The sequence below is a fragment of the Gobio gobio genome, assembly GCF_949357685.1.
Source record: "Gobio gobio genome assembly, chromosome: 6".
Taxonomy (NCBI): Eukaryota; Metazoa; Chordata; class Actinopteri; order Cypriniformes; family Gobionidae; genus Gobio; species Gobio gobio.
In genome coordinates, this window is record NC_137102.1 from 29,808,026 (window position 1) to 29,822,583 (window position 14,558).

Consider the following 14,558-nt stretch of genomic DNA (forward strand, 5'->3'; position numbering starts at 1 on the left):
AGCGCCACCAACTGGCAGCAGGAAGTGTGTCACTTTCAAAAATGCTTTGAATCCCCATCTTATTTTCACCTGATTGACTTCAAACTTCATCAGTATAATGTGAAAACATGACAGATAGAGACATATGAATGGATTCCTAATATTTCAAAAAATGTTGCCATGGCAACATGTCAAAGTTTAATAATGTTTTTGGCTGTTTGTGTGCCCTCCCCTCTATCACCACAAGGTGGCAGTGTTGTATTATTTTTGAAACTCCCTTTCTCTGTATGTGTGCTTGTTAATGTGATTCATGAGGACACAAATGTGTATGATGACATGGGTATTACACTGATATTACAACGTAGTGGTTAATGTGGACATGAACTATGACACTATATCACTACAGGACTAATTTTCTAAATGACATTTGAGTTACAATTCTTTTCACCTGACAGCCGTGATTTCATGTACTCATTCAGACAGAACTCTTTTTTTAAAACAGAGGAGTGTGAGTGTGTTTTCTATACATGTGCTTTACAGAAGGTCATGTGCTGTGTTTGCAAAGATCACTTTTGACACATTTGTCTTTAAATTCATTATTTACTGACATAGTTCAAATTTATAAAAAAAAAAAAAATTCACATTATTTTCTACAAGTGTCTGTTTATAAGTGTCTTTTTTCACAGAAAGTTTGTTTGAACGTGAATATTTGTATAATTCAGTTTCTGAGTTTTTACGTTCTCCTCGTAGGCGATTTATTCAATCTCCACCAAACTCGGTCAACGTGAAACGGAAGCTTAACGCATTAAAAATATTTAACGCAAATAACGCAGCGTCCGTTTTTATATCCATTTTTGCTTAGCGTTACATGATCACGCTCCTATTCATGTAAATGCTTCCAAGCGCGACAAGACACAAGAGAACACGCTGTATGCCAATGTCCTGTGTGTGTGTGTGTGTGTGTGTGTGTGTGTGTCAGTGTCCTGTCTGTGTGTGTGTGTGTGTGTGTGTGTGTGTGTGTGTGTGTGTGTGTGTGCAGGCCCGTCGCGACAAGGCAGGCAAACCAAGCAATTGCTTGGGGCCTCGAGCTGGCCTGGGGCACCAAGACAGCGACAGGTTAAGAATAAAATGAAACGACAAACTGTGTGAGCGCCCCATTGATAGTCAATGCAGTAAAGTGCAATGACACTGTTATCGGGATCCCCCTTAAGGGGCCCCTCTCAGAAGTCGCTGACAGCAGCCAGCCAACAACGCGATCTCTGCTGCGGCAAAATACAAAATCTTCGGATTTGAAGCGGAATTTTATGCTTCAGGAAGCCAGAAAAGAAAAAAGAGAAAGGAAGAGGAGGATAAGAAAAAACAAGATAGTGGTATGTGATAAATTACACTGGATAAAATAGCTCTACTTGTCTTGTACAAAAAAAGTGTAAGTTTGCAGCAGGTAGGCTAGCAAAAATATGTTTATGTTAGCTATCGTTACCTGCCTGACGGCAAATGCTGCTTGTAACGAACAGTTAGTGCAACTTTTTTTTCGAACAGACGGAATGACATGAGATTGCTATAGCTTTGTAATATGTTTTGATGAAAGTGGCATAGCATGCTATACTAACTATTATTTATGCTATGCATAAATAACCTGGAATAGTTAATATAGCATGCTATATTAACAATTATTATAAACATTATTTAACCAGAAAGAGGCAGAGGAACATGATTTTTTTCATAGCTTATCTTAATGTGCTAGTGTCGGGATATACGGTAGTGACAGTTTATGCAAATATGACATTATTTTTATGAGTTACCAATAGATCTTGAACAATTACTTTATTCTGTGGCAATTTTTACACTATTACATTTTGAAGTACAGTATCAGGACAACCCACATGTTTGACTGGTACTGTTTACATGTTTTACTGGTACTGCCCACGTTTTACTGGTACTGTTTATTAAACTATTTAACAAGGTATTATAGTCATCGGTTGCAACTTTACAATAACCATCCAGATAATGTTTATAGACAGTTTACAAAACAACTAGTAACCCTAAAGTATTCCCAAAGTGTTAGGAATATCTGGTCCGTCTATCTATGTAAATGTAATGTTTATAGATGTTTAAAAAATGGTTACTTAAAGGTTTAAAAAAAAAATGTAATGATACAGTGGTGTTTTTTGCAAATGTTTTCAAATTTTATGCACAGTATTTGCAACAACAGTATTTGCACTGTAAACCTTTTTATTAATATATAGTGTGGGTGAACTTAAACTGTATGGCTATGCTGCGGTGTGTGTGTGTGTGTGTGTGTGTGTGTGTGTGTGTGTGTGTGTGTGTGTGTGTGTGTGTGTGTGTGTGTGTGTGTGTGTGTGTGTGTGTGTGTGTGTGTGTGTGTGTGTGTGTGTGTGTGTGTGTGTGTGTGTCTGTCAGTGTCCTATCTGTGTGGATGCGTCTCATGTCAGCTAATCAAGGGACACTGACACACACACACACACACACACACACACACTCGACGCATAGATAGACTCGCGTCAGTTTCCTGCTCACATCGAGTTCTCTTTTGCTCTTGAACAAACAATAACACAGAGGATTTTGAGTATTCTCATATTAGAGTCTTAAATTAGTTAAATAACGTCTTAAATGAACTTTAAAGAGTTGTGAGGAAATGAGATGCGCGGGACCGCGTGTGAGATCCGCGGTTGTTCTTAAAGTGACAGGAGCACTGATGATGCCTGTCATTAATGTTCATCAAAGAACAACGGGAATAGAGAAAATTGTAGCTTTAATGATGATTCATCTATATTTCATTTATTATTTATGCAGTTAAGGAAGGTTTGATAACTATTACATTTCTGTATAACAGGGAAGGCCATGGGTAAATATAACATTTATTATTTTGGGATATAATCATGGTATATATAACATAATATATATATAACATATATAGGTGGAGGGGTGTTTATTACAACATAATCATGGTTTATGAAGACATTTCATGTGTCCCCGTAAATCAAAATAGCTTTAACAGCATATTAAACAATTTTTTAATAAAAATGTAAAAATGCAGAATGTTTTCTGTGATGGTAGGTTTAGGGGTAGTGTGTGTGTGTGTGTGTGTGTGTGTGTGTGTGTGTATGTGTGTGTGTGTGTGCGATATGTAGGCTTAGGGGTAGTGTAGGGGGATAGAATGTACAGTTTGTACAGTATACAAACCATTAAGTCTATGGAATGCCATCTGCCTGTCTTTCCCCTTCCCCCTCTCTATCTGTGTGTGTGTGTGTGTGTGGGGGGGGGGGGGTCTCTCTCTCACCCTGTGAGTTTGTGTGTGTGCCTTTCTCTCAGTCCTTACCCTCCCCCTCACTCTCACTCTATCATTGTGTTTGTGTGTGTGTGTGTGTGTGTGTGTGTGTGTGTGTGTGTGACTTTCTCTCTTGATCATAATTTAACCCTTTCATATAGGCTATCACAAATAACTATCACTTGAAATAAAAACGTCATGTGATGTGTTTGCCAAGATCACGTATGATGCACATGTCTTTAAATTAATTATTTACTGATATAATATAAATGTATTAAAACATAAATTTCACATGATTTTATAAAAGTGGCTATTTATAATAAACTTCCATAAAATGTAGACACGCATCTTACTCTTACCTGACACTGATATTAAAATCATCTTTGCAGTTTCTGTGATTTGGCTCCATTTATACATTTTTTATTAAAAGAAATTTATTGGACCACCCATATTGAAGTGAAAGCATGTTTTATGGTGCATAAGATTGGTGCACAAACGGTAGCTAAGGTAGCTCAAAAACACATGAAGAGAAGTGTTAGAATAAAACAACATCAGCATTCGAATGGTATTCTGAACTCATTCCAATTTGACCTTTGACATAATCTGACATGAAATTCATATAAATTTAATTGATCTCATAGATGTGGCTGTTGTGGTTTGATGTCATAGCAGCACCAACTGCTGCAGTTAATGTGGTGAATTCAGATGACTTTGACATAGTCCTTTTATGTTTTCCCATTTTAAATGCCTATTGCCTGCCGTGCACAGTTAAACTGATGCCACCGGGGTGGCGGTGCCACCGGCTTGGGCCCGTCATCGCTGCTCGCAGCTTTAATTAGGGCCCAAGCCCTGAAAGGGCGCAGAGCCCTATTGTTCTTCCTCTGTTTCTTATTATTAGGGCCCAAGCCCTGAAAGGGCGCAGAGCCCTATTGTTCTTCCTCAGATTATTCTTTGTTTTTTTTATTTTTTTTTTCGACTTCTCGGGTACTTTTGGGGCACTTAACATGCTCGAAAACTCTTGAAACTTCGCACGGGCGTCGGAATGCGCGGCCATCAGAGCCGGGCTGAAGCTGGTACCCGGGCGTGGCAGGGGGGCTCGACAGCGCCCCCTAAAGTGGGGTCTGAAAACTTGGTCCATATATCAAACACACTTGCACGTACATGTATGAAACTCGGTACACATATAGATCTCATCAGGCCGAACAACTTTCGTGCTCTAAGTTATGCGTCAGCCCTACAGGAAGTGAGCTATTATGGGTTGTTCGGAAAACGCATGCTCTGGAATTTAATATACTCCTCCGAGGCCATTGTTTCAATCAGTGCCAAACTTGGTCAGCATCAAGTGAACATATCCAGGATGCTAAATTGCGAGCGGATTTTTGATATCTCAAATGGTTTGGCCGTGGCGAAGCAACGAATTTATGGCGAGAAAAGGGAAACAGGAAGTGTGTTATAACGTCAGCAAACATTGACTGATTTGGATGAAACTTCAGCTGTGTGTTCGTTGTAAGAGGCCGATCACATGGATATGACTTTTGTGAGTCAAAGTTATAGCGCCACCAACTGGCAGCAGGAAGTGTGTCACTTTCAAAAATGCTTTGATTCACCATCTTATTTTCACCCCATTTACTTCAAACTTCATCAGTATAATGTGAAAACATGACAGATAGAGACGTATGAAATGGATTCCTGAAATTTCAAATACTGTTGCCATGGCAACGTGTCAAAGTTTAATAATCTTTTGGCTGTTTTGAGGCTCTTAGCATGCTTGAAATTGCTTGAAACTGCTTGAAACTCAACACACACATCAGAGATGTCAGTCAGTACACATTGGCAAAGCATCAGAAATGGGCGGGGATGAGGGCCTCTCTAGCGCCACCTTTTGACAAAAGTGGGGGGGTTAGTTTTATCTTCAGTCACCAAACTCGGTACATATATTGTTCTCTTCGAGCCGGACAACTTTCTATTTTACAGTCATTAGCTCCGACCAACAGGAAGTCAGATATTTTGGTTTTAAGGTGAATATTTGTGTAATTCAGGGTCTGAGTTTTTACGTTCTCCTCGTAGGCAATTTATTCAATCTCCACCAAACTCGGTCAACATGAAACAAAGATACGGAAGATGCTAAAATGCGAACGAATATTGGATATCTCAAACGGTGTTGCCATGGCAAGGGATTAAATAAGGACAAAAAAGGGGAACAGAAATTGTCTAATATCTTGTAAAATCATATTTTGATTCCAATTAAATTAAGATTGTATGTTTGGTAATTGAATTTAGATTAATTTAAAATTACTATAATATTTTTCAGAAGAATATATATATTTTTTATAAATATTTATTTGAATAGTCTAATGTGCCTGCATGTGTGTGCTGCCCTTCCCTCAATGAACACAAGATGGCAGCATTGTGTTAGTTTTGAAGCAGGATAAAAAAAACCTTGTTTCTCTCTCTCTCTCTCTCTCTCTCTCTCTCTCTCTCTCTCTCTCTCTCTCTCTCTCTCTCTCTCTCTCTCTCTCTCTGTCTATCTCTCTCTCTCTCTCTCTCTCTCTCTGTCTCTGTCTCTCTCTCTCTCTCTCTCTGTGTGTGTGTGTGTGTGTGTGTGTGTGTGTGTGTGTGTGTGTGTGTGTGTGTGTGTGTGTGTGTGTGTGTGTGTGTGTGTGTGTGTGTGTGTGTGTGTGTGTGTGTGTGTGTGTGTTTCTGAGGACATACATTTGTAGACATTTCATGTGTCCCCATACATATATTGTTCTCTTCGAGCCGGACAACTTTCTAATTTACAGTCATTAGCTCCGACCAACAGGAAGTCAGATATTTTGGTTTGAAGGTGAATTTTTGTGTAATTCAGGGTCTGAGTTTTTACGTTCTCCTCGTAGGCGATTTATTCAATCTCCACCAAACTCGGTCAACATGAAACAAAGATACGGAAGATGCTAAAATGTGAACGTGTGTGTGTGTGTGTGTGTGTGTGTGTGTGTGTGTGTGTGTGTGTGTGTGTGTGTGTGTGTGTGTGTGTGTGTGTGTGTGTGTGTGGTACTGCGCCCCTCATGAATATTCGCTCCCGTTTATCGTAATGTCAGATTTTGTCAGACCACTGTGTACAAGTGCGTTTATTCAGGATAGAAACAGCACCTGAGAAAACATCTGTGATTTGGACCTGTTTGCAGCAACTATTAAAAGAAAGGTAAGTTAATCTGCAGTTTAATCGCTTGTGGCTAAGTTTGGCTTGTTTGTGCGTGTTTTATAAGCTCTTTTCTGCTCGTTTTGCAGTAAGAAAGCAGCTAGCGCCTGATGCTAACGGCGCTAGCATAGTCATTCTGATCCCAGACTGTCAGGAGAGAATCAGAGATGCTTGTAAGATTTAATTTGTTTTAGATTCCAATATAATTGTAAATAACTTATTTTGAGCACATAAATCAGTCTAGCCATCGTAACAATGCATTGTCATGACTACAGTCTGTGAAGGGGATACAGTATCCTGACATGCTACTGTTAAATATTACTGCAGTTTAAAGTTAGCTTGGTTTAAAGTTATTATTATTATTATTATTATATTATTATTAAGAAACAAAGCGATCAAGATATGCTTTTATTCCTCCTGAATGTAATAAAATATACTCTGTACCAATAGAACTGTAAGTATTAATGTTTATTATGAAAACAATCTTGCTGAAGAATGTCAAATTAAATGCAATGCTCATAATTATTGGTGTTTTTCTCTATGACAGCAGACACATCAGATAATGGCTGAAATGAGAAAGCTCAAGCCACTGGAGGAGGCCGTAAAGTTTTCACTTCAGAGGAAAGAATGGTCTGATAGAGCTAAGTTTAAGTGAAAGAGCTACGGCTAACTTATCTTAAAATTTTCCACCCTGTTGATTCCGCCCTGTTAGATCTATAAACCTAACAGGGTGGACATTCTAATAGAATAAATCGTATTTAGTGTATATTTCAAATTCTATAAACACATATATGCATATATAAATATTATAAAACCATGTTATAGGTGCAGTGCCACACATTACTGATGGCAAATCATGCAGGACAGTGAGGGAAAACTCCTCCACTGTTATGGTCTTCCACCCTGTTAGGCGAGTCATTTTTAAATAATAATTTGACTGCAACGTTAAATGTTTTGCATACTTATGTTTTATTTTGGGAGGTGAGGATCATTAACAGCATATACAATATATGTTTTTGAACACATTTTTTTATTATTTACCATCCTGTTGGCAAAAATGGGTACAAAAAGTACCTGTTCTTAATAATCAAGACATTCTATTTATCAATAATAGTTTTGTTATTGTTTCAAGAATTTAAAAAAATACCATGATGGCATAAGGGACATATACTATCCAAGAAAAACTTGTTATTGTTTAAAGGGGCTATATGCGTTTTTCTGAAATTTAAACTCGCGACTGACACTTGTGGCCAAAAAACAGAACTGCTCTCATTTTCTGCTCGCTCTCGCAGCGGTGGTGACGTCACATCCGCAGACAGCGCGGGAAAAGACGACCCGCCAGAAAATAGGAAAAATAGGAGACAGGCTTATAGGTGCACCCACTGTGAGCGGACAAGGTGTCAGTATGCTCATCAGGAGATGTTTGAGTCATAAATGGTAAAATAAAAAGGCTATTGTTACGTTTATTTTGGGGAAAAAGTTGCATATAGCCCCTTTAACATTAACATTTTGTGATAACTATGTATATGTCCCTAAAAGGGTGGAACATCTTCACGGCCCGTGTCTGAACAATGAATCTACCCATAATTATTATTTTTTTAGTCCCTGAGCTTGACCAATATGTATTCCGACTAGTTAAACATGTCACCATTTTGGTAGAATGCTAAAAACATGAAAATCATGTACTTTTTTTTCAAACATTTATGAAGCCAAAATGTTACCGCATACCAGGAATGACCCAGCTATAGTTTCTAACTGTGTTGCTATTTGATTAGAAAAAAGAAAGACAAAAGTGAACATTGGCCTGCATGGTAGCCTAATGAGGTGCCATCAATGGTCTTCCTTTGTAAATAAACCCTTATTGTAACAAATGATATAGTTAAACAATTACAAGAACTATATGTTAGATCTAAGGCTGAGAACAAGTTAGAAAGAGCTTTAAAATACGGACCTTCTTGAATTATTGAATAAACAATCCCCCCATAACCACGCCCCCAACAAAGCCCCGCCCCCTCTGGTGAGTACCGGCACTTTATTTTTTCCACTTCAAGCACTGGCGTTGGTAATGGTACTCCTGGTTTACTGGGATGGGGTTCAATTCCCTACTGTGTCCTTGTTATTTTGTACCAACTACATAGAATGTAATAGTTTAATTACATTTAAACTAACTACAAATTATATATACAAGTGTTCCCACAAATAAAGTATAAATCATGTAAATTAATACATGTAATATATGGTATTCTGAACTCATTATGATTTGACCTTTGACATCATCTGACATGAAATTAATTTAAATGTAATTGATCTCATAGATGTGGTCCTATATGTGATCCTATGACATTACAATTCATCTATATTTAAATTACATCATGGGTGTGGCTTGTGGTGATAGTGGCACTAGTTGCTGCGGTAAATGTGGCATATTCGAGCGATTCTAAAATATTCTCCTGTTTAAATGCATATTGCCTGCCGTGCACAGTTAAGCTGATGCCACCGGCGTGGCGGTGCCACCGGCTTGGGCCCGTCATCGCTGCTCGCAGCTTTAATTATTATTATTATTTTATCGACTTCTCGGGCACTTTTGGGGCCCTTACCATGCTCAAAAACTCTTGAAACTTTGCAGATACGTCAGAATCTGCGGCCATCAGGGCCGGGCTGAAGCTGATACCCGGGCGTGGCAGGGGGGCTCGACAGCGCCCCCTATTAAAATTTGGTCTATATATCAAACACACTTGCACGTATATGTATGAAACTCGGTACACATATAGATCTCATCGGGGCAAACAACTTCCGCACTCATAGTCATAAACTTCGCCCAACAGGAAGTGAGCTATTTTGGGTTGTTCGGAAAACGCATGCTCTGGAATTTAATATACTCCTCCGAGGCAATTGTTTCGATCATTGCCAAACTCGGTCAGCATTAAGACAAGATATTCAGGATGCTAAATTGCGAGCGGATTTTTGATATCTCAATCGGTTTGGCCGTGGCGAAGCAACGAATTTATGGCGAGAAAAGGGAAACAGGAAGTGTGTTATAACTTGTGCAAACATTGACTGATTTGGATGAAACTTCAGCTGTGTGTTTGTTGTAGGAAGCCGATCGCAAGGATATGACGTTTGTGAGTCAAAGTTATAGCGCCACCAACTGGCAGCAGGAAGTGTGTCACTTTTTTTTAAAAATGCTTTAAATCACTGTCTTATTTTGACCCGATTGACTTCAAACTTCATCAGTATAATGTGAAAACATGGCAGATATAGACATATGAATGGATTTCTGAAATTTCCAATACTGTTGCCATGGCAACGTGTCAAAGCTTAATAATGTCTTTGGCTGTTTTTGAGACTCTTAGCATGCTTGAAATTGCATGAAACTTAACACACACATCAGAGATGTTAGTCAGTACACATGGGCAAAGCCTCAGAAACGGGTGGGGATGAGGGGCTCTATAGCGCCACCTTTTGACAAAAGTGAAGGGCTTCGTTTCATCTACAATCACCAAACTCAGTATATATATTGACCTCATCGAGCCGGACAACTTTCTAATTTACAGTCATTAGCTCCGACCAACAGGAAGTCAGATATTTTGGTTTGAACGTGAATATTGGTGTAATTCAGGCTCTGAGTTTTTACGTTCTCCTCGTAGGCGATTTATTCAATCTCCACCAAACTCGGTCAACATGAAACAAAGATACGGAAGATGCTAAAATGCGAACGGATTTTGGATATCTCAAACGGTGTTGCCATGCCGAGGGATTAAATAAGGACAAAAAAGGGGAATGTGTGCTGCCCTTCCCTCAATGAACACACGATGGCAGCATTGTCGTAGTTTTGAAGCAGGATAAAAAAAAACCTTGTTTCTCTCTCTCTCTCTCTCTCTCTCTCTCTCTCTCTGTGTGTGGTGTGTGTGTGTGTGTGTGTGTGTGTGTGTGTGTGTGTGTGTGTGTGTGTGTGTGTGTGTGTGTGTGTGTGCTTCTGTGATTTCTGAGGACATACATTTGTAGACATTTCATGTGTCCCCGTACATATATTGTTCTCTTCGAGCCGGACAACTTTCTAATTTAACTAATCTAATTTAACTAATTTAAAACTTTCTAATTTTAAATAAAAATGTCATGTGCTGTGTTTGCCAAGATCACATATGATGCATATGCAGGGTATATGCAGGAATCCTGAAGTAAATTTTAATACCTTTTTAAGACTTTTTTAAGACCTTCTCAAAATATTTAAAGACCTCATCGGCGATGAGAACTACTGTTGAGCAATAAAATAAAAATATATAATCATAAGCTATAACAAAAATATATATTAAATTAGGTGAGTGGATAGTTAAAAAAATTTGCAATTACAAAAAGTAATTCTTGAAAAAACATCTCTGGACTAATTTTATAAAATCTAAAAATGTTAATGAAAAGGTACAAATTACTTTGTGTTCTTATTAAATACATTTATAAAAAAAACTATTTATATTTAATTTATATATGAATGTAAATAATTATATGGGCCTACACAAATAATATAACATTTCAAGATTTATAGTTTATTGTAAACGTAATGTGCAGCTCTGTAAAGGGGCAACAAATATATGATAGATACGTGAGAACAAGATTTTTTTTAATCATCTTTAAGTGCACAAAACTATGAAAATATATGAAAGCGCGGCACAATGCGCTTATGCGCATCCCGGGTGCAGAATGATGCGCTTAAAGCAACATGGAGTCAGAGGGTGCAGTGCAGCGCGAGTGCACATTAAAAAGTTCACGGCATAAAGAGACGATGAGCGTTGAGCGCACAAATCCTAGTCTACTATGTATATCGGTCGGTTTCTTCACAGTTTTAAATTCCGGTTATTGTGCGTGTGATGCCTTGTGTTGTCACCCGGGTAGGGAGCACAACATCGTTCAGAAACCGCTAGATAAACTCCAGGAAGATAAATTATTTTATCTGCTTATCAAGTATTATAACGGGAATATATCATCTTGGAGTGAGCTTTACCGAGCAGCTGACTGACTGTAACCAAACACGACGCGCAGTTTGAATGCTGAACGGAGAATGATGGACAGCTACAGCGGAGGAAAGACATTCAGCTATGGAATGGCTTTAGATGACTTTGTACTAGCAAATCATAAAATACTAATAATGATTGCTGAAAGATCATGTGACAATATATATTTCTGATGATTATTTAATTACCACGACATGCCTAATCTGAGCAAGTGACTGCCTGTCTTGAGTTTTGTCGACAGACGGAGGTGGCACGAAATGTGACGGAGGCGGCCGCTATGCAGGAAAAACCATAGAAAAACCCTGCGGTCATTGTTTAAACTCATCCTACTCCAACCAGGAGTCCGCAAATTTACATTTCCCCATTTCGGAGTCTGTTTCGCAACGTGTGGAGGGCGACACATCACCTAACTGCGCATTTCGCAAAATACGTGACATCACCCATAGACGGTGTGCGCGCCCGAGCTGATCTCACTGACATATCACTATTCAGACAGGACTAGTTTTCTAAATTATATTTGAGTTACAATTCTCATCACCCAACATCTGTGATTTCAAATATATTCAAAATAATGTTTTCAGAGATTGAAGTAAAAAAAAACTTTCTCCCACCATTTAGATTTTATTTCTTTTTGTTGTTAAAATCTTGTGAATCTTGTTCAATGTGCAGATTGCCTCTCTCTCAGTCCTTCCCCTCCCCCCTCACTCTCAGGCTCACCCTGGGTGTGTGTGTGTGTGTGTGGGGTCTCTCTCTCACCCTGTGAGTTTGTGTGTGTGCCTTTCTCTCTTGATGATGATAATTTACCCCTTTCATATCATAGACTATCACAAATAACTATCACTTGTGAATAAGTAAAAAAAGAACTATACAAATACCTTGAATTAAATACTGGCCTTCTGGACTTATAACATTTTGAGCAGGAAAAGATAACTTTTCACATATTTGAAAGAGATCTATTTCATCCCATGACATTAAAAATCATCTACATTTAAATGACATCATGGGTGTGGCTTGTGGTGATAGTGGCACCAGCTGCTGCGGTTAATGTGACATATTCGAGCGATTTAAAAAAATTATCCTGTTTAAATGCATATTGCCTGCCGTGCACAGTTATGCTGATGCCACCGGCGTGGCGGTGCCACCGGCTTGGGCCCGTCATCGCTGCTCGCAGCTTTAATTATTATTATTATTATTATTTTATCGACTTCTCGGGCACTTTTGGGGCCCTTACCATGCTCAAAAACTCTTGAAACTTTGCACACACATCGGAATGCGCGGCCATCAGAGCCGGGCTGAAGCTGGTACCCGGGCGTGGCAGGGGGGCTCGACAGCGCCCCCTAAAGTGGGGTCTGAAAACTTGGTCTATATATCAAACACACTTGCACGTACATGTATGAAACTCGGTACACATATAGACCTCATCGGGCCAAACAACTTTCGTGCTCTAAGTTACGTGTCAGCCCAACAGGAAGTGAGCTAATATGGGTTGTTCTGAAAACACATGCTCTGGAATTTAATATACTCCTCCGAGGCCATTGTTTCAATCAGTGCCAAACTCGGTCAGCATGAAGTCAAGACACAGAGGATGCTAAATTGCGAACGGATTTTTGATATCTTAAACGGTTTGGCCGTGGCGAAGCAACGAATTTATGGCGAGAAAAGGTAAACAGGAAGTGTGTAATAACTTGTGCAAACATTGACTGATTTGGATGAAACTTCAGCTGTGTGTTCGTTGTAAGAGGCCGATCACATGGATATGACTTTTGTGAGTCAAAGTTATAGCGCCACCAACTGGCAGCAGGAAGTGTGTCACTTTCAAAAATGCTTTGAATCACCATCTTATTTTCACACGATTGACTTCAAACTTCATCAGTATAATGTGAAAACATGACAGATAGAGACATATGAATGAATTCCTGATATTTCAAATAATGCTGCCATGGCAACATGTCAAAGTTTAATAATGTTTTTGACTGTTTGTGTGCCCTCCCCTCTATCACCAAAAGGGGGCAGTGTTGTATTATTTTTGAAACTCCCTTTCTCTCTCTCTCTCTCTCTGTGCTTGCTTATGTGATTTATGAGGACACAAATGTGTATGATGACATGGCTATTGGTATTACAACGTAGTGGTTAATGTGGACATGAACTATGACACTATATCACTACAGAACTCATTTTCTAAATCACATTTGAGTTACAATTCTTATCATCTGACAGCCGTGATTTCATGTACTCATTCAGACAGAACTCTTTTTTTAAAACAGAGGAGTGTGTGTGTTTTCTATACATGTGCTTTACAGAAGGTCATGTGCTGTGTTTGCAAAGATCACTTTTGACACATTTGTCTTTAAATTCATTATTTACTGACATAGTTCAAATTTATTTTTTAAAAAAATTCACATTATTTTCTACAAGTGTCTGTTTATAAGTGTCTTTTTTTCACAGAAAGTTTTTGTTTGAACGTGAATATTTGTATAATTCAGGGTCTGAGTTTTTACGTTCTCCTCGTAGGTGATTTATTCAATCTCCACCAAACTCGGTCAACGTGAAACGGAAGCTTAACGCATTAAAAATATTTAACGCAAATAACACAGCGTCCGTTTTTATATCCATTTTTGCTTAGCGTTACATGATCACGCTCCTATTCATGTAAATGCTTCCAAGCGCGACAAGACACAAGAGAGCGCGCTGTATGCCAGTGTCCTGTCTGTGTGTGTGTTAGTGTCCTGTCTGTGTGTGTGTGTGTGTGTGTGTCCTGTCTGTGTGTGTGTGTATGTGTATGTGTGTGTGTCAGTGTCCTGTCTGTGTGGATGCGTCTCATGTCAGCTATTCAAGGGACACTGACACACACACACACACACACACACACACACACACACACACACACACACACACACACACACACACACACACACACACACACACACACACACACACTCGATGCATAGATAGACTCGCGTCAGTTTCCTGCTCACATCGAGTTCTCTTTTGCCTAGGGTTGCCAACTCTCACGCATTTGGCGTGACACTCACGCTTTCAGGCTCTGTCTCACGCTCTCACGCTGCCCAACTTAATCTCACGCCAAATTGCCAAACCTGCTTTT